This window comes from Balearica regulorum, chromosome 7, assembly GCF_011004875.1.
Source record: "Balearica regulorum gibbericeps isolate bBalReg1 chromosome 7, bBalReg1.pri, whole genome shotgun sequence".
In the NCBI taxonomy this organism is placed as follows: Eukaryota; Metazoa; Chordata; class Aves; order Gruiformes; family Gruidae; genus Balearica; species Balearica regulorum.
In genome coordinates, this window is record NC_046190.1 from 38547279 (window position 1) to 38569638 (window position 22360).

Consider the following 22360-nt stretch of genomic DNA (forward strand, 5'->3'; position numbering starts at 1 on the left):
ATACCCACTTTTTTTTCCTAGATCGAGTTTAGCATGGATCAATTTCCTGATCTCATTTCTTGCAGAAGCCCCACAGAGAGACCATTGCAATGGTGCAGCTGCAGAGAACAAAAGCAAGTGACATAGGTGGGAATAGGGGGTGGCAGCTATTTAAAGTGGCTCTGCTACAAAAGAAAAGAAAAGTTCCCCAAGCTCCCAAGCCGCATGTTTCTGCTCTTTTCCTTGCAGCAACTTTGCTTGACCCTGTGGCATGCCACTTCAACTCATTAAATCAGCAGAAAACTAACCTGGCAGAGAAAAGCACAGTTTCCTTCGTCTTTAACAAGCCAAGTGGGATCACTGAGGAGTCAGATAAGCAGCAAAACCATTGCTGAGCAGGTCAGGACTGAGCAGACCATGCAGGTAGTGCAGGACCATCCCCTTCAGCTGCCAGGAGTAGTTAAATTTGCTCAGCCACCCCATCATTCCTTGTTCTCAATTTCACCTGTGTAAATCCAGATTAAATCTCCCAGCTGCAGCTGAGTCCAGAATTTCATCCCACCTGTTCTCTGAAGTCAAAAGCAAAACTCCTACTGATTTAGATGGCGCCTTCTTACGTTCCTCTCCCCTACAAAAGTGATAAGACCATGAATTTAACCCCTGTTATGTTCTGGTGCTTTACAGGAATCCTGTGAATATTTACATGGGAATGTGCACTATGGAAATAAGCTCACAGTTCATGCCTCAGCACCATTTGTAAGCACACAAGTGAATGAAAACGTGTGTAATGACTTCTATTCTCTCTCCCCCCATGCCATATTTCCCTTCTCTCAGGCTTCTTAAACATCCAAATTCTTCAAATTAACTACTGGAGGAAGAAAAGAAAGCATAGGGAGGTTAAGTTCAGTACAAGGAAAATGTATAGCAACATTCGAGCTGGCTGTTGCACTAGCCAGGTATTTCTTGCCACCATTATTAGATGAGTCACAGAGATTTTAGCAGAGAATCTTGTTTGCTTACACAGAAGATCTACAAATTTGAGAGTTCAGGAGCTTTTGTACTAATGCAGAATTCAGAAGTATTTGTCACAGTACACAATCTTCTTTGAAAAGTAATGCTTTTAATTAGAGAAAGATTTAATTTCTACTTCAAAATGTGGTGGATGATTTTAATAAGAGAATAGGAATTACAAGCTGAAGTGTCAAGACCCCATTAATTAAATATTTGCATGTGCCCACATATAATTTAAATGACTCTGCCATTTATTTAATCTTAAAATTCAGAGTGAAAGAGCAGATTTGCCACTGTTTGTTTAGATATGGCTACAATCACTAAGCTCATGCCTTAATCCTCTGCTTAATCTGTTTTGCTACTCAAAGTAACTGCAAACAGGGCAATACCTACTACTACATCCCTACATTCTCTTCTCTTTTAAAGAACAGTTAATCATAGGAAGAATGTGCAGAGACACTTGCAACATTCTGATTTTTTTTCAATGGCCAGCTGTACTGAGAATTTGTTCAAGGATCAACGTGCATTTTATATAAATACAATTAAAGTTGTGAATAGAATTCTGCAAAGCCCCAAATTAAGTTCTCCTAATCCATCATCTCCTCATGCTATTGAAATGAATAGAAATTTCGATATTGATTTCAGTGCAAGCGGGTACAGCTCCTTCATGCGCTACTCCATTTCAGCACATTTTCTTGTCTGACATTTCCAGGTATAAATCCAGAGTAAGTCCACTGACACAATTCAATTGTCCACTAGAAAGATGCATTATCTTCTATGACTCCAACCCTCACCCTTAATTGTGCATTCCTATCTATTTGTTTTTAAAACCATCTGCGTCCCATCCTGCCTTCCTGATGTTAATTTAAGCCATTTGAAAATACTCACAGATGTAATGCGAGGAGTGGTTGAAGCAGCCTCCACTAGTTAGTCTGACAGCTTCACGCAGAGCTGGACAAAGGGCAATGACTCTACCTGTTCACTAATAAACATTCTCCACCTTAACCCTTGAATTAAGAATGACATCTATTCAGGAAAAAGAGATATTATCCAGCTCCCATTCAAGTTTAAGAACGCATTTTCAAATCCATTTCTAAATAAAAGCATTAAGCAGCACATTCACTTGATGACTGGGAGCCATCAAATGTGCTGAGTTAGAAGAGGTCTTGTTAAAAAAATTAGTAACACCTCATAATTGGAAGTTTGTAAAGGCAACCCAAGTATTTGCTATCCTGAACTCTCCTACCATCATCAGAAAGCTACCTTCACATTTTTTAAAATGTACATATATATATTCAACTAGGAGTCTCTGTGCCTGTGTGTATATGTACATATATGTGTGATGTGTATACTGTGTACAGTATACATCTACATGAATACCGTATCCTCAATACCATCCAAAATCTGCTATGCATAGAAAAGGTATTCATTTCACCTGTGTTATTTGGGGAATTTTCCACCAGGAGTGTCTCTCGGGCACGAATTAATTTACATTTATTGCAAGATGTACTATGTCCATGACAGAGACACTAAGACAAAAAACCCAAACAACTCATGCCAGGGGCCGTGCTGTAAATCATTTGCAGAGGAAAGGTTGGCATCTAGAACCTACTGGCCTCCCCACGTCCAGATACCCAATCCACTCTGCCTTAATTCCAGAAACGCTGAGTGACCATGCCTCCCATTGATTTCATTTGCAGCTGTGAGTGCTCAGCACTTCTGCACATTAGGCCTGAGGGGTCTAGGAGATGAGACAAACACAGAGAGTAGCCACAAAAGGTATTTTGATTGAAGTGGCTTGCTCAGCAATACGCACAAAGACTGCAGCAGAAACAGGGATAAAAGAGAATTCTTCTCATTCCTTAATCATAGGATGATGCTTTCTCTTTCAACAATCCCCTTCATTGTTCTTTTCTCCATGCACCTTCAGATTTCTACACAAGAACTGAGAATCTTCCTGACACGCACACATATATACTTAGATCTAGATACTAGTATGTGAGGGAGCTGGCAAGAGAGTTAAGTGCCTTAATTACAGATTATGTCATAATGAATATGCACACAGAAGTTGCATTAAAAGGTTACACCGATGACTGTCATTCTGGCTTTTCATAACTTTTGAGTGCCTGACTATGCATCTGAAGCAGCTTTCAGCACAAGAAAACCAGCGTAAAGAAGAGAGGGCTGCTGTTTTCCCTGTCTTTTCTTCAAGTGAGAACAAGGGGAAAGCGAAATCACAGCAGTTCCCAGTTATCTATCACCAGCTGTGTACAAACCCCACACAACAAGAGTAACTACATCACCAGCCAAAGAGAACAGATTTTTGTCCTGACTGGGAAATGCGGTATTGAGGTTATTCACTGGTTTAACCATTGGAATAGTTAAGACAATATTTCATCAAAAGTCCAGTCTACCCAAGACTCTTGTTTTCTGTTCCCTACAGAGACCGTCTCCCTGCCAGTGCGAGATGCCGTTATTCCTGGCACCACAGTGCGCCAGGTTAGACTGTTTATGTTTTGACAAACTGCCAGCATTTTGCTAAGAAATCAAGTGCTAAAAAGAGAAATTACCAAGTTTAGATCTCAGCCAGAACTGAACAGAATTTCATAAAGTAATAAATGCTTTTCTCTGGTTCTGGAGATTTTCTTCCCTGCCAAGTTCCAAAGGATCATGGAAAACAACACAGGTGCTTCAGCCTCTAAAAAACATTGTCAGAGTCTCTTACAAGGGTAAATTCTAGTCACCTGAAATAAATATGCTGTGCTCAGAAAGCATCGTAGTTTGAACCAGAAAATAAGACTGGATAATAGCAAATATAAAGCTTTTTGTACAAGAAAGAAAGTATTTATGATTCTTAACAAGTACAGCACATAGTCCCCCTTTTCCAAAATGTGATACTGCACAGAGGGAAGGTTTGGAAAGCTCATTGCACATGGGATGCACTTCACTCAGAGCTTCTGATCCCTCTCCCAGGGAAAGGGCTGATTTGCATCAGTGACCATTACTTCCCTACTCTTCCGCAGTGCCTAGGGACAGCTGTCAAAATCAGGCGTACTTTTTTGAAAGTTAACACTAATAAGATTTCTGTTCTTACGCATAGAAAATACTGGAGTGAAGAGTTGAGTATCTCGGACTGGTACCAAAACTAACAACACCTAAGGATAATTAGCAGCTTCTAGAACACACTCATTAGGTTTTTTAGGGCTTAGTTGTTAACACATCTATCAAGAGTGATCACACCTTACCAGTAACTAAATTACAAAGTTAAAAAACAAATGCAGGATGGATACAGTAACAACAATTAAAATGCCTATATACTCTTCAAAGTCAGTAGAAATTTAGTGCTTACATCATTTTACTATTAGATGGGAACTTTTCTTTATCTGATGTTCATAAACACATTTGTATAGCTTTTTAAGTTACTTGCAAATAAAATATAAAAGCTTTGAAAAACATTATCCCTTGTTTATTTAAACGCTCACCATCACCTACTGAAGTAGTAATTTCCACCATTATCCAACGGTCTACTCAGTTCTGCCAAACCTTCTGGAAAGGCCAGAGACACACAGGTAACTTTCACCCTCCACATCCAATGACAGAGGGGTAAGCACATTCCTATCCATCACACTCTGGTCATCTAGAGAACTGTGTTTCAGAATGCATTTGAATATGTTGACCTTCACCTGCCTTCCAGGTTGTTCTTACATTTCAGAGTGGATTTAAAATATTTCAGGATTATTTACAGGAAATGTAAATTTTTCTCTTCTTTTTTCAGAAGCCCTTTTTATACATCCGTTTGGTGTTTGACCTTTGCAGCTCCCTGCATATGGTATGTCTAGACTTGCTGTCATTTAATGTTCCCCACATTACTTCTAACAAAATAGTTTGAATGTTATTTTTTCCTATCTTCCACACCAGCCTTGACAGGCTTCTAGGGCATGCCTGGGATAGTCCATGCCCTCAGTGCCTGGGAAAAACATGTTTAGCTTCCACTGTCTGAGGCATATGGACTAAGCCCTTAAGTTAAGCAGATGGGAAATGAGCAGTCCTAGGAGGAAACACAAGTACAGCCACAACTGAGATTTCAACATAAGCATTTTGGTATTTCTGTTGAGTTCTCTGTTAGCAAACCCAAAGGTAGGCAGATTCAGGTTGGGGAAGAAACCTGCATGTGCGTCTCCCCCACCTCTAAATGCAGCGAAACTTCTCTGAGTTGTGACACGTAAACAATAATTGATGCAAATTTTAAAAGTATATTTTCACTTACCTAAAGAATTTACTCCCGCATAACCCAAATATCATTCCTTCTTGTAATCTGAAGAGTACATCCTGACCTGTACAAATGGGAAAGAAAGAGTCAGGCCTATTATAATCTACTCCAAAATACTCAGAATTCTTGGTATGAGGTCCAGCACAGTATTTGGGGGTGATCAGCTATCACCAGAATGCCACTATCTTCAGTTAAAGAAAGCAGGAGAAGTAAAACCTTTACTGTAATACAGAAGATTGAAAAGGCAACTGTACTGGGTTTATGTGGAAAAGTTTCGATAGTAGGGGGGATGCAGTGGTGGCTTCTGTGAGAAGACACCAGAAGCTGCCCCCGCGTCAGAAGCATGTTTATAATCATGGGAACCATTTAACAGCAGCAGTATGGCATGACTGCTTTTCATGCAGAATTTCTTGGGTCACGACTGGTCTTTCCCCACACAGGCCTAAGTAAAAGCCCTTGAGACACCTGGAAGAGATGGATGCCCTGTCACACCTGTCCTGTATACACCTCATTTCCAGATTCTGTGTAGGAGGAGTTCTTTCTGAACAGAAAGAATGTCCTTTCTGGGAGCACTCACTTGGATCCCAAGAGGGGATCTTTGGCCTGCCAATACCTGTAGCAAAGCATTAGCAGCATCACCAGTTTTAAGTGAGGTAGCAGACTGAAGCCATCCCACTAGGGGCCCAGAGAAATGTATGTTATTCTCTGCTGAAGGCTATAATCTGTCTCCAAGGCCACTGGACACAGTTACATGGGTTGGGGACTCAGAGGTGCTAGGACATGAGCACTCTTTTCCTGTGCTGTCAACTGTAAGAATGGGCATCTCTTAACCACAGTAACCAAAAGACACAGCTAGGTATGGCTGTCCTTTTGAACATTTTCTAATGCATTTGTCAACATTGCACATTGTTTAATCACCTTTTTGTTTGTGGCTTTTTTAAAATTCCTTACTCTGGCCCAAGTCAGGGCAAGAGCAGACTAACTTTCACGAATCTTTGTGCTTCAATACAGATCTGTATTTTGAAATTAATAAATACATCAAACAAGAGAACACCTGCTCTGATTTTTTCCCGACTGAAACCTACCCAAAATGTACCTTCCTTTTCATCTCCTACACAGTTTCCAGCCCAAAAAAGTACTTTGTGCCTTGCACTGTGATTAGATAGTATCTCTAACAGCCTTCTGGAGGCCGTTCGAAGGGCCCCTTAAATACTTCATTTAATTATATCAGGTGTTGCTTCTACATCCCCTACTTCACTTATGTGGCTGGAGGGAGGGGTGGCACAGTTATGCCTTTGTTGAATCTATCTTACCTAGACCTTTTATAGGACTAGTAGCTATTCTGAGTTAACATTTTGTCCTGCTTGCCAGGTCCAGGTGTAAATCTTAGAGGTTTTTAATTTCTCAAATAACTTTTACAACTTTTTTTTTTTTTTTTTTTTAAAATGCATACAGTTGCTGGTTTTAATGGACACCTTCCCCCCATTAACTGTTTTTTGCTGTTGTTGGTGGTGGTGGGTTTTTTTTATTACCTCATCTATTTCATAATTCGGCTCCTGGAACAGGAGCAAATTACTGCATTTTCAAATCAGTATCTTTTTTTCTAGTATCCCCTTATTTTGCACCTCAGTTTCTGGAAAACAGCCAGTCTAGAGTAGGACCTGCCTACTCTTACCAGTAGCACAGAGTGATGATCCAAACCACTTAGCTGCTCAACAATATCATCAAGTGTTTGTTTCCACTGCATTTCACGTTCTTTTTCATTGTGGTCTTGTATTTGCATCTCAAATTCCACTTTTAGTCTTCATTTATTTTCCTTTTGTTTGCTTTAAATCAGACACAATACTACCAATGCTGATTAACTTGGGAAGATAGTTTTACACATCTTGCAAACTGTATTTCTTTTTGTATACCCTGGTGTGATTTTTTTGTGGAAAAGCACGATATTGTTGATTCTTGTTCAACTTGTGATCGATTGCTTTCCTCAATTCCTTTTCTACAGACCTGCTATTTGGCCAGCTATCTCCCAATATCTTTGTGTGCAGTTAGTTATTCCTACTTGAGTGTTACATCATGCCCTGTTTAATTTCATCCTATTTTTTCATTAAACCACTCGATTTATACAGTAATTTCTTATTCTCACCATGTCTTATAACCTACTTGCAGTTCCTTCTAGCAACTAAATATAATAAGTGTTCTGTTTATGCCATCATCCAGGTCTGTAATGAAAACACTGAACAGAACTGGCTCCTTGCACAAAGCTCTGCAGATCTCATGCACAGCACCCTTCTCTCTTGATATTCCTCTCAGGTATGGCTATCTAAGCAGGTTTGTATCTATTCTTCGGTAGTTTTATTTAGAGTATACTTCCCCATAAGACAGAAAAGAGTACCTACTGTGTTTGCCCTAGCCATGAGAATCGTTTCCCAGTTTCAGGAGGAAATGAGATCAGCTAAATCTGATTTTTTTTTCCTCAAGACAAATCCCTTCTGGATGTTGTAATTCTAGGAGATTACAAGGATGGATGACTTGCTCCAGCATTTTCCCAAGAATTGAAATAAAGCCTGATAATCTTGAAAAAAAACCTGAGGCAGGCACTTTGAAAGAGAAAAGACAGAACCATGAACAGACAGACTAGACATGTTTTGTAGCCCTACTCCCTCATTCCTAACAAGACACACACAGACAATTGTGCTACAGGGGCTTTACAATTATGCTAGAGACAAGGCACTTGCAGCTTTGGTAATAACCTTCCCCTGGTTTAAGCAAATGCAATCTCATTGCTGCATTGCTTTATGGAAAACCACAGGCAGTCTCAATACAGAGACTCATTAGACAAGACCATTCTGGCACGCGTGGGAAGTCGTTAGGGTAAACACTCTACCGTTTCCTCCCAGAATCAAAATACCTGAAAGGTTCAAAAGCACACCCTCTGGGTGGACAAGGCTGCTCTTCTGTGCTGGTGATGGAAGCTAGAAAAAGGTGCACTAAAAATAAATCATAACTATGGTACCATTGCACCAAATCATGTCCAAGGCTTCCCAAAAGATATAATAGAATCTCAGTTTCTTGGTATTTTGATGTATCAATATTAATCCATAAATGAAATCACATTGGTTTACAATCTTTATATTTCTATGGTAGAGTGCTGGACTCACGCACAAAAGGGTTGACTCACTATTGCCCAGTTCCACACGAAGTCATCTATATTCAGTACCAAGTAAGTTATGAAATAGCTAATAAAATCATACTACAGTGTCATGATGGTAGCAACCTGTATTCCCTTATTACTTAGGGGCACTTCTGCACAAGGTGCAATGCCACGTGCTGGAGAAACCTGAAAGAGTATCAGATTCTCCATTTGCCCTAAAAGGATTGTAACTTTGAAATCTCTGCTTCCTTCAAGCTGCTCAGCAAGCTGTGAGAAGAAATCCCAACGTCCTACAGCTCCTTGTTGTGGAGCGCGCAGCTGGCGCAGCCTAGCACAGAGACTGCACCACCAAACAAGGGAGAATAAAGCTTGGAATAAAGACAAGGTTTTACTCTACCGGAATGTTTTAGTCTAACAGAGGGGTGAAAGTTAGGTAAGTGACTTTCATTACAAGAAACATATGTTGCGTAACTATAAAAGGTCTAACAGAGGACAAATCTTTTAGATGGACAAATGGGCATCCCATTAAAGTTGAAATAGTTTCCAAAAATATTCCACTGAAGACCTTGTCAAAGCCAATTATTCACTAGCAGTAAATGTCACACAATAGTTTTTACCTAGCAATTCAGGACAGCAAGTGGAGACTCCCTCAGCCACGAGCAGAAGCAACTGAAGAGCTAGAATACAATTATGCAAAATGGAATTCTGCCAGGACCACAAAGCTAATAACCTTTACTCTGAGAAAAGTGTAACGTTTAATGGCCAAAAAGGTGAGTCTCGTTCCTCTGGTGACTTCTTCTTCACATTAGCCTGAGGGAGAAGAGCAATCTTTAGTATTCATCGTATCATGCTCAACCATGCTAGCTCTGGTCTACTCCAGCCATTCTTTAAAGCACTCACTTACTGTCTTCCATAATTATTTCTCCACTATTAAATGCTGAACACCCTTGATATAAACATTTGAAACACAACCCATGGCATTTTCCCTTTATAGACTGATGGCCAGATTAATACTAATCTTTTTTTACATCAGTATAAATCCATAATAGTCTCACTGAAGATACCTTTGATTTATACGGGCACAACAAAGATAAGAGCCCAAACCAAAAATCTAAACAGGTCATTTATTTTTCTTAATCAGGAGAAACAGAGATGGGATTTTAGATGGATAAAACAATTTAAACAATTAATTCATTTTTGAAACTACTTTTCACAGCCTTTGAGAATCTTTTATCACTACCATTGACAACCAACCACATCCCTGAAGAATCCTTATTCAAGAATCTTCTTTAACTGTGACATTGTCCCTAATGCCTACTAGGCTGGCATGTGTCTTTGTGTCACTTGTGTATTTGCAACACAAGAAGATAGATTTTCAGCGTTGTGAGATTGACCTTTGAAGACTTACATTACGTATTGATGAGTTACAAAGCTGGATGTCAAGAATTGGCTAAATCTTGACTAACTGAAGTATCCAGTGTCTCACCAATGCAGTAAAGTATTTGGACAAGCTCAATTCAAATGATCAGCTCATCCTGCCTCAGGTAAGTTTAGACTGGCAGAAATTGTTAGGGAATGGCTGTTTGCATGCAGTATTACTGTCTGAGTATAAAATACTTGGTTTTGTCTAGGAATGAACAGATAAGATAACAGCACATGCAAGTGTAAGCAAAACTTAAATAGAAATTTGAGGATATGACAAAAAAGTTACTGTTAACTGCATTTCTTTTACAGACAAATTAGATGGAAAATCACCCACTGTTTAGCACAGACAGAAGAACATTTACAGACACCATGGGGCAAGCTTTCTTTGCCTTGTAGTGCCTGAGAGCCTTCTAAAAATGCAATGCAAGTTGTCCTCTCTCTCACCGACAATGCTGACTCTTGTCTTCGTGTGAAGTACCACACATCTCCCAAACCCTGGTAACAGCACGCAAATACAGAGGAGAGCATGCAGGTGTAGGCACTATGACAGGTCTATTTCTTCACTGAACATTTGTTCTCCTTTACTGTCCTTGGGATTTCATGCCTCGAACCTCACTATTATAGTCAGCATTATCAGCTCACCCAAGAAAACAGAAAAGCAGTTATGTAGTCTCTGAACACTTCATTTTTATCACCAGTAGAGCACCCACTCCTATCTCTGCCTCTTCACTCACCTTTTCTGGAAAATAAAATAAATCTTGCAGTAGTAGTAAACTCTACTTAAAAATTAAAACAAGATGATGGTTCTGAGAGAGTGAAAGGAGAGTTTTCACAATTAATCATAAGGGTCAAGTTCAAGGTCTTCGGTATTACAGACTTGGAGTTCTGCTATTGCACGAACTACCTAGGTCTCAATGGCACTACGAAGTTCAGTGTTGTATGAGAATCCAGTCGGTCTATTCAGACTAGGGTGTCCCCATATTTGAACTTCCTGGAAGGTCTGTTCTGAACCTATGCCAACAGGTTCAACGCTAACAAGACCAAGTTTGCTTACATACATCACCTGAAGCAACTTTCATCTAAATATATACATGTTAAGTGTTGGTGGTGATGGTAAGCTCTTTTTTATGAGATGCCTATGGGAGAACATAACTCTCTGCCCAACTTATTCTGAAAGGGTCCAAAATGACATCTTCCACTTCCCCTAAATAGAGGCTACACAACTGTCCTAGGGCAGACAATATCTTCCAGCTCTTTATGTTAGGTCATACCACTTTCCATTACGTTAGCAAAAAACAATCAAACAAAATCAGAAAACCAGAAAAGGGGAATTTACGATTGACTGATCCACAGAGAACAACTACAACATGTAAGTACGCTGCTTGCTAAACTGGTGAAGAGCCCTGCATTGAAGTCCCTAACCAAGGAACAGTTATTACAATTCCTGTTCAATGTAAAGTGCTAAAAGTATGTCCATAGAACAGCAATCTAGAAAGCTTAACTCACAGTTCTCTCTTCCTATAGCTCTTTCCTTATCGTTCACAAGTGTGTCCTCCAAGGGCTTTCATTCGCTGGTGTGTTTGAAATGAAATAACCTCCAAGAATCCCAGCCTTGGTAAGCCATTATACCACTAATTAAACTCATCAAGATGGTTCAATTATTGTCATCATTTCTGGTCATTCCCTATTAAAAAAGAAATAGTGTGAAATGATACAGCAGTAAAATTTATCACAGACATAATGAAGGAAAAATGATAGATTAGAAATATTTAGTTAAGAGATAAATATAGGGGAAACAAAGATACATAAGCTAATGAATGATACGTAAACAAAATTGGTCATAGCAAGATACCACTCTCATGACAGGAGAGCAAGGGATCACTGGAAGCAATTTGAAAGTGGCATAAGAGAACATAATTTTATGTAACAAAAAGTTAGTCTGAAGATTTCACAGCTGAAAGACATTCTTGAAAACAAGTTAGCCAATTTTATGCTTAAATTACATTTATAGGGAAATTATGTTACATCAGATCATTATAAAATTGCAAACATGAGGACACAAATCTTCATGCTCCAGGAAGTATATCAAGTGCCACCAAATAGAAGCTGGAAGAATGGACAAATTACATAGTGGGGAGCTTTCTCCATCTCTCTTAAAATGCATTTGATTCAGCAAACTGCCTGAGACAGGATTCTGGACTGGACAAACCGTTAGTTTGATGTAATATTACAATTCCTAGATTCTTACTTTTGATAATTTGAGCCCAAAACAAGAAGTACCTTAAGTGTAGGTAGTAGGCACATTCAGTCGGAAACATTCTCCTCCATGTTATTATACTTGATGGGTAAAGCATGCTATTCTATTTATTTTTTAAATTAAGCAAGACATTTACACCATGCCAATGGAACAGTTCTTACTGCAATGCTAACTTGCTGAATAATGAGTGCAGCAGTAGCCAAAAACTAAGTAGGGTATGTGATGAGGCCCAGAAGTTGAGAATTGCGAAGAACTACTAAAAACCAGGAAACTGAAAAGTCAATTAAAAAAACCCCAAAACATAATAGGGATTCAAAATTTAGAGCAACACGTTTTCATAAAAAAAGTGGTAAGCTGCTGAGTGTTTTGTTAAGGTTCATTAAATACTTGTGTTGTAGCCAATAAATCTGGTTGGACAGCTAGAAAGAGTTAGGTTTGCCTCTGAAGAGTAGGATGCTTCAGCCCAGAATGTATAGCTTCTTTTCAGCCTGTGATGCCTGAAATTTATTGCTTATAGTCATCAGTTATGTTTGGTTTTATTATTTTAGCTAGATTAATCACTAAAAACCATAGTTGTACTATACACATTTGAAATAACCATACTACTTTCCTGTACCATGCCAAGTCTACACAGCTACAGTTTATCTATTTTGAGCGTTTAACTTACATTACTGTAATTTAACATTGTTTTTTTTCATGGTTTTATTCAAGCTAAGAACTTCAAACACTTTTTAGGACTCAGTAAGTTTGAGTCTATGTGGAAATGTGAAGTTCTTGTCTATTTAGAAATGTGATGTTTTATTATCTAGAAGGAATAATGTTAATTTATAATAAAATAGTCTCATAGGCTTCAGTGAAATTAGACACATAAATATTGTAAGGAAGTATATGGTAAGTAATTTTTCCATGACTATGTGTAAGCATTAAATAAATAGTAATAATGCCACACAGAAAATAAAGGTAGCATTATAGTATACGAACAATATAAAACTCAACAAAAAGAGTTACTAGCAGGATATTTTCCATAAGATTTATATAACAAAGAAATCCTTCATCCCCCATACACTCCAACAAAGTTGCCTTTGTTTATTTGATTACCGATACCTTTACTAGTTTGGAGATGCTTCCACCAGGAATCTGGCTTTCTTTTTAGCACACATAAGCATAGGTATACCAGTTTATAAAGAGGGAAGACTCCAGTGGTTGCCCCAGTCCATCAGTACTATCTCACAACAGGGAAATGTTTACACAGCTCTCTCACCTCACAACAATATCCATACTGCATCCTACCTCTTCATAGTGTTAATTTACTTAACGGTCATTTCTAATTCTGAGGCAACTGGCCCAGCCTCAGAGGAAACTTTCAGCAGTCTCTGCACTCTTGGAGACCTCTCGCAAGGCAGTCCTATTCATTTGTCTTGCTCTTCTTGGGAAGAGGTTAACATTTTGTTCCCTGACAACATCGGTAAGTTCAATCAAGTATGTTGATGAAAATCTAGTTTATTGAGTTCAAGAAATCTACAGAAGCATTTATTATCCACTAAAGACGTGTAGAAAAATTTGAGTAAAAACTAATATATAAAATGAGATAAAATAATCAGCAGTGGTCCAAAGTCTACGGAGACGGAAAAAACCCAAACTTGGATAGATAACACATTCCAAATTGCCAAGTCCTTTTTATCCCATTTTAAAGCTGTGCATCACAGGCTTGGCCCATTGAACCCTCAGATGTATCGCTTATCCTCAGAAAAGTTGATACCTATGGGCAAGTATCAATAGATCCAACTGTTTGTTTACAGCATATCTAAGCTGTTGCCTGACGCAGTCAGCCTGCTAAGGTACAATTAACAGTTGCTTTGAGAATGAGACCTTTTGAAATATCTTAGTAAAAAAAAAATAAATCTTTTTTGTATAGACACAACCATTTGGACAGGAAATCTTCGCTGTACTTCGCTGTACTCCAGGCCACCTTCCACTGCTCTGATTAACTCTCTCCCCATTTGACCAAATAAGGCTTTTAATAACCATTTACATTCTTCTCAGTCTGAAAGCTTACAGACCTCAATGATAAATTTTTATTGAAGCCTGTGTTGGGTGAAATACATTTTTGCTTACTCTGTAACCCAGAATGCCAACGGAATGATCAGATTCGAATACATAAGTGAGACTCGCTGGATCGCATTAATATCTTGGGCCAAACACCATTATCAATTACCTTCACTGAACCTCAGTGGGTAAAGGGGGTTGAATGTTAGCAAAAGAACTGACTCACTGAACCTAATCTATAAGTAATTAAACCACTTTGTAATAATTTCTACTCTTCTGTAACCAGAAGAGTAATCTTTTCTACCAGACCTATTTGTTCTCCTCACTGCAGCTGTTCACTAAATCGTGTTCATGTCCTCCAAACGGTAGGAGGACAAGTGATATTCTTGTTCTGCAGGGCTTCCTGACAGACAGCCTGCTGGCTTGGTGTAGAGGTTAATTTTAGCCCTCATAATCCTAAATGCTTCTCTGCCTTCATGGGGCTGTCATCTGGTCTGTGAGAAGTTAGAATTAACCTGCACACATCCTGAGTGCTTCAGCAACCCATCCAAAAAGGACATTCAAGTGCAGTTAAGCGGGAGAGTCTCTGCCAGCATCAGCTTGGCTCAGCTGCTGTGGGTCAGGACAGCCCAGGGCACGGCCAGGGCTGATTCAAATACAGGAGGAACCTTCGAAGAAGCTATTTCCCTGGTTGTGCTGAGCGCTTTGGTGACCAAATTCTTCCACATACCCCAGGTCCTTTATGAAATACCAGCTGCAGTGTATACTCACTGTAAAAAGAAAGGATGAAGGAGCAGTCACTAGGTTTAGAGCTATTCAGACAGAAAGAGAAATTCCAAATAAAAAATGAAAAGGAACCCTGAGTTCTGACAGTCCCATAGCTGCCCTATGAGGCAAAATATCCTGGTTTTAGAAGATGCTGTCATCATCACCATGTCAGCACAGAAGAGCTCCTACTTCACTCCACACTACTCTAGCTTATTACAGGTAAGATTACAATAGCCCTTCCATTTTCATTAATTCAATGGCATCCTGTGATCTCCTTTTGTTTCTGGCTTCCAAGTCTTCAGCAATTTGTGGGTTTGGCAGGAGGGAGATCAGGGGTAGTACTTAGCGTGAAAACTTTCCTGAAGGGAAAATTTTCCTTTTCCCCTAAATAAATGAGGCTATAACATGTTCTGAATGAAGGCCGTATTTAAAAATTAGCTAGCACAATAATCAACCCAATATTAAGCAATGACATTAAAGAACAATTTTGCAGATCCTTTTGGACATTCAGACAGGTCAGACAGGTTGCCATCTGTACTTACTTAGGTATTGAAAGGTAGTGTTGGAAAAACTATGGCCTAGAAATACTAAACTCAAATAGTTTTAATTTAGAGCAGAACTGGGATCCATGTGTGTTGTACAGTCACATCTCTGCTCTGCAGCTTGATACCTATAGAGACAACTATAGACCATAAAGCAGTTTTCTTAAATAGCACAAGTACCATCACCAATTCTTAAGGGTAACTTCCAGCTGTTACTAATAAAGCACTGAAATAGTAAATACCCACTTAAAAATTCAAGCTAATTCCTACACATTGTTCATGCAAGTAACCTTATGGATAATTTCATTGGGACTAATTCAAGGTGATCTGAAGCTGTTTGCGATGTAGAGACCAGGTGGGCTGAGCAATATTTATTTCAACATACTAACTCTCATGCAAGTATAAAGCAAGGTAAGTCCTGGATCTGTTAAGAAGGCCACCGAGGATTTTGAGCTCCACAAAGTTTAGTGGTAACACAGAAGTTTGAAGACAGAGATGAAATGCCAGTCCTGTAAAACTCAGTGTCCTTTGCCCTGGGTATCCACACTGGAGGTTACTTTACGTTTAGGCTTGCTACAAGCCAGGGGTGGCCTGCAGTGGTTTCTATACAAACACATTAACTGAGAAGAACAAAATGAACTGTGCGTCAAGGTATGCAAGTTTTAGATTGACTCTTGCAGAACTAATTATAGGCTGGCTAATGAACAGTTATATGCTAAAGGGGCAATTTAATTTATAAATGAAAAGCATGCCTTTATTTTTAACATTTCGCATTCGTAGGGAAGGCCTATAGGCAACAGAAAATAGAATGAAGTTCGTAAGAGGAAAAGAGAGAAAAATGGAAAAAAGTACTAACACAGCCAGTAAACATGAAAAACTAGAATTAATAGGTTGTTGTTTTTTAAGACCGAAAGTCCAAAGGCAATTACTTAGGACATTTTAACATTTGTCTATGTAAACAGGTATTTCAGTAAATTACCGCCATTTCAAAATATAATGTATGCACCTACCTATATGATTACTCATAAAATTTTGTATTCAAAGCTAAAACAAATTTAGCAAATTTTATTAGGCCATAAATATAGGGGGTTTTTTTTATTTATAAATTACTTAGCTCAAATTATATTTCTAAACAAATGAATCAAGAAATGCACTATAGTGTGGTAGCACTTAAAAACAGCCAGGCTATAGAAATGCGTGTTTCTGGCAAAATGCAATATATATGTATAGACAGGGAAATAAAACAATGGTATTTACTATTAATGCCCACCCATCTACACTGACTATCAATCATCAAGGTATTAGCATCATTCAAGGAATGGCATGCTGTGAGAGAATCATGATAATCCATTCAGTAATCTATATTTCTATGAATACATGATAAAAACCAGACACCAATTTAGGTGGGTCCCCCCCCCCCCCCCCCCAACAGACATTTTCTGGGTTATTTCCAAGGAGGGAAATCTATACTGCATAGAAAATGTGTAACTAAATTCACAGTGAATGAATAATCTTCCATTTATACAGTACCCCCCGACACATTCATGAGCTTCCCAAATGCACTTTACAAATGGATTTGCTAAGTATATGCCTTACAGGAATAATTTTCAGCCCCTCACGGGAGAGAGAAAGCTAAAGTTTACCATACACAACAGCGATATGCAAAAGTTAGTAAGAAATGAGAGAAAGATGAATCATTTGGAATTGCCAAGAGAGAGTTTTAAGTGTTCAGCATAACTATCAAAACAAGAATTAGACCAAAATAAGGAAGTTAATATTCTTCAATTACTTAGCTTGAGTAACACCAATACAGCAAACCCAAATATACCCTTTTCCCATCTTTTGTATGTAATATGCACAAGTGAAAAAACAGAAGTGAAGCAGAACAACTACTACAACTACAGAAAACAAGACAGAGATGGCCATCTCTGCCTCCAAACTACTATCCCAAGTTTGCTTGTAATTCTAAATCATCACTCAGAGGATGTTAGCAAGAAAGTGCTTAATGGAGCTCCTTTTTCCCCTTCTGTGAAGATTTCTAGAGCAAGAAGGCTTCACAGATGAGCAGAGAGAGACTTCTCTTCCATTGAAAACAGTTTGGTGAGATAATCTGGTCAAAAGTAAAGCTTTGTGTCTGACAAAAGAGCTCTCTTACTGTTTCCATTCTGTTCTCCAGAAAATTTGTAAAAACCAGGCATTTAGTGTTCCATACAATAAAAAAAAATGTACGATATGAATCATCCAAGTCAACACATTACAAAATGTGAAATACTAACGGATACTTTGATGCTAGAGAACTAAGAAATGCCTACACCTTGGCCTCATATCAGCTGTTAGGCAGGTGCTTTCAGAGAAGGGGAAATATGCTCATGAGCTCTCCAGCAATTAAATAATCTACATTCTTAAAGGGCATTTCTACTGAAGTATTTAACCAAGTAACAGATCTCAGCTTTTAAATTCTCTTGAGTTTAAATAAAACTTAGAGGAGACTATTTCTTTCAGACTCATATCCCTTGTGACTTTTTACCTCTAGTGAAGAAGGACATGCCATAGACCTTTGAAACCATCAACTCACCAGAGGAAAAGACGTCCCTCAAAGGCACAGTTGCTAGTACCTAGATCTTTTGGGGCTGGTAGTCCCGGGGATCATTTGTTTCTGAGAGTTTTCAAGTATACTCCCGGCAACATACTGCTTTTAATTGCACACTCAGTGAGAAGGAAAAACATCCCCTTTCCAACAGTTTACGGACAAGCAGGTCATACCATCCAGTGGGACACATTTAAAGGGACACCTGAGACTCAGAAGTCTGCTTACGTTTACTGTAGGGTTTATGCCCTCCGAAGATGTAGGCATTTAGGTAAGTTTTGACAGAGCTACAGCCTTGTGATTTCCATTTCCCTTTGGAGGCTGCACCACACATGTATAATTTACATCAACAGAGTAACCGACTAGTACTGGCTGAGCTGACAACTAACCCCATGTAGGAGTGTCACTTCCTTCAAGGCCTTCAGCATGCTGGTGAGAGCTCCCTTCCCAGCACACTAGTGCAGCCATCTTGGGGGGCTCCTTAAGAAAATCATCATACCTGTTAAATTAGAAGTATCTAAACACTGTAATTAATTTTCCATATTAAGTTTCCTCCACAGCTGTTTTGCTTTCTTTCCATCAACTGATAGACTGATGCTTCAGTGTCTGTGCGCCTGAAGAGGCGGATGTCCTCGCTGCATGGGTACCAGAGGAGTGGTTTCCCTGGCAACAATCATCACGTGAAAGCCCGCTGGATATCCGGCGGCTACTCCGACTTTTTCTACTTTAGCTATGTGGATGGCCGAACTGGGTACTAAGTACCCAAATCAAATCAATTGCAGCAGAAAGAGCGGGGCTGAACAGAAAAATATCAAAGATGTTAAGGTTCTTTTATTTGCTGTTCAGTTTAACTGAAGACGGGTTTTGCAGATATGCAGTACTTTAAAGCAAGTTTCTTTTAAAAAATTGGTCTCACTGAAATATTTTTTTTCTTGAAATCTAGCATGATCTACATCTCTTCTGTATACACAGTTTCTTGGGAAACTTTCTTTTGAATGTGAGTTTAAAATGTACAAAATTTTAAGTAGTACTTCACATTTTTTCCACCTCCCAGAGGTCTTTCACATGTTCTTTCATGTTTTTCAGAAGGCTCATTTTAACAATGCTTTTAAAATGAACAAATTGAAATTTTATTCTTTTTTCCCTACTGGTTTTTGCTAATACAAAATAGCTGGTATTGTTTTAATATGCAGAGCTTATTTTGCTATCTGATATGACATGTGAAAAATATACAAAATTAAAATATTGCATTAATCTAATGAAAGATTTGCTGATATTTGCTAGAAATTTTGCTGATATTTGCTTGATAAATGATCTCTGCTCTCCTTAGTGCAATAGTGATCTTATTGAAATATCTACTGGAAGTCTTTTCACACCTTTTGGGTTGTTTATAATAAAAGGGCAGTGTATTGCAAATTATACAGTAAAAAGAGTCTGTCACATATGTACTGCATTTTAAAACGGTTCTGCATCTCCTACATTTTCTTTCTAGACACAACTCTGATTTAACTTTGGTCAAATGAAAAAAAAATTGAGATGCACCAGGTAGAGACCTGACCTGTCCAGTTTTTGATCTGGTCAGCCATACAGCTGTGAACTTGGATAGACCATTGAACTCTAGAGAAGATCACATGCCTACATGAAAAACGTAAGCAAGAAAACATGTTCATTGGGCATAGGGGAGAACAAATCATGCTTTATAACACAGCAACATAGCGAAGGAAAACAGCAAAGGAAAAAGTCTGTATTTAACTGTCCAGACCTACAAAAGTAGTCCGCATCTGCTCATTCCGTAATCTAATTTCTTAAGTTATAGCCACTGGAAGTTCCCTGTATGCCCAGGAAATTGTTGGTCATACCCAGAACTGCCATAACCCCAGCTCAGCTGGTGCAAATGTCTCGGCGAAGATCACTTGCAACACACAGCCTAGGAATTTCTACAGCTAAATCCTGTGAGGATCAAGACTGGTAGGCTTGGTAATCTATAAAATACAGGAAATCTCCCTAAAACCAAGACACACATTCCATGGCATTTTTCAAGCACTGGCCCCGCTCTTGTAAAACTACATAACTGTAGAAATGAATCACTCATCATAGCATGCAAAGGTTGAAGCCTCTCTGCCTAGGGAAATTTTGATCGCCTCTCTGCTTTCAGTTGAGGATGCCTTACAGTATCACTTCAGAGGATAAGCATAGTCAAAATGGACAGTCTCTACTGAAGCTGCATCGCTGTACAAAAGAAAAAAGTCAAATAGCTGTCTGAATAAAATGTGTATTTACTGCCCATTTGAGGGGAGTTCTTCCATTGCACTTCAAGGAGAGGCAAAGAAATTGAGCCAGATTTGTGGGTGTACCAAAATATGCAATAAGCAATATTTTGCCTCCTAAAAAAAGTAAGCCTTTGTGAAAATGCTGACTTTGTTCTCAAAAGAAAATTATTTTAAAATTTATCTGTTTGCCAAAAATCTAGTCTGTCGTCAGTAGTGTCTTAACGCTATTGTCACCATCTTCATCACAGCTTTCCTGTGCACTGAAGAGTCATTTTTGATCAAATCAGAGAAAAGAGCTTTTTCCCCCTCAACTAGCCTAGCACTGCTTTGGTAGCTGCCATCCAGGACCCCATTGCAGGACCGCTCCCAGAGCTATAACAAGTGCAATACTACTAGTACCACATGGATTGCTTTTCACTTCACACTTAAAGCAAATGCAGCGCTGTGGTAGAAATTTAAACCTTGCCTTTAATGTAAAGATTTTCATTAGCCTTAAGATCTGACTATAAATAAAAGCAGGAAAGAGATGGCATTTCTAATGCAGGACATGGACTCTGTGAATCAGCATCACCACAGTCTGTCTCAGCCTGTCACAGATACAAAATTCTTCCGACTGAGGAAGTTCAGACTCCCTTCCTCACCTGGGCAACTCAACCTGGACAATTCTAGATTACAGGAACAATCTCTGTCACTCACCACCTGCATTACCTCACAAAATATAAAGGATTTAATGTTCTTAAACTGGACAAAAACCCCAACCTTCCTTTATTTCAGATTGAATTCTTAGACTACATTAATGTCTGAAGTGAAATGCATTTACTGAAATCAGTATTAATCATAAGTTCCCTGTACCTTTATTTTTATAGAACTCTTTTGTGATAAAGATTTTTAAAGGAAAAGGAAAAAAAAAGGTTAATCTAGTCCATATAACACTTTACTAAGTTTTTATATTTACATTTTTTCTTTTCTAAAGCAAATTTGTTCAATTTGCTTCAAGAGAAGCACTGTAGTACTGGGCTTATGACTGGAGTTCTAAAGGACCACACACATGTACCATTACTATCAACAAGCAAATATTGATTCTAAGAGAATATAAACCCAAACCAGTTCAATAAAGTCTTTTTCACCATCAGTAATAAGTAATTTCCAATAAAAATTAATGATTTTAAGGACATTTACTAAATATACGCTTGCTTATTTGGGGTCAGTTTGGCAATTTGTTTCACAAGCAGTGAAATTAGACAAAGTTAATTTTTATTAGCATAATGTCACACTGTATTAGAAAACTTAGATCAAATGGGTTTTTGGCAGTGAAAACCCTCCTTTGAGAAATTATAAAGAACAAACATATATTTTGGCAGACAGGATTATAACATCTCCCACGGGTGGAATTTTGGTATTTTTTTGTGATGTTAAACATTCAGTATTTCAATGAAGAGTACTTCAACAGCAACACTGGCACAGAAAGGGAGGTTTTTTCATTATTTTCATGCATGTTCCTTTTGCCTGCCACCCACCCACATACTTCCCTATAAACAGCAGAAGCAAGCAGAGGTGGTGGTGTAGAGATAGCCACGTGCAATTTCTACTCACATTTCCAGCAAGAGTCACCTGGAAAGATCTGGCTGGACAGACAAATAAGAGAGGACGCCCTGTCCCAGCAGCTTCCTGGGATGGAGAGGTGTGTGGGGAGAACTAGAAAGAGGGGATGTTGTTGCAACTTGGGATGAATGGCTCAGACAGACAAGTCATAAAGCACTGAACGCCAGGAGTGAGGCCATATCGCAACTGGAAAGGGGATAGGCTTTGCAGCATTTCAGCAGCTGAAGTACATTCAATGCTCCAATCCAGTATGTTATCCAGAAACAAATCCCAGAAAAGCATTAAAATGCTATTACACCCAATTCAATCCCTGTCACCCATATATGCCATTTTCTTCAGACTATTACTATTACGCTCCTTATGCTTCTTCTTAGTTTGTGTATGAATTCCCTGGTATTTTACTGTGGGGACTCATAGGTACCCACCCAGTAAAATTTGTAATTTATTTGGTT

General features: G+C 38.7%; 1 protein-coding gene across 2 annotated transcripts in view; it reads right to left on the reverse strand.

Annotated features, from left to right (window-relative positions):
• PCDH15 (protocadherin related 15) overlaps positions 1 to 22360 on the reverse strand; it is an 872980-nt gene that overhangs the window by 803077 nt on the left and 47543 nt on the right. For both annotated transcript variants that reach the window (XM_075759010.1, XM_075759011.1), the window contains exon 3: positions 5258 to 5324. The gene's annotated coding sequence lies outside the window, so the exon portion shown is untranslated. The remainder of the gene's footprint in view (positions 1 to 5257; positions 5325 to 22360) is intronic.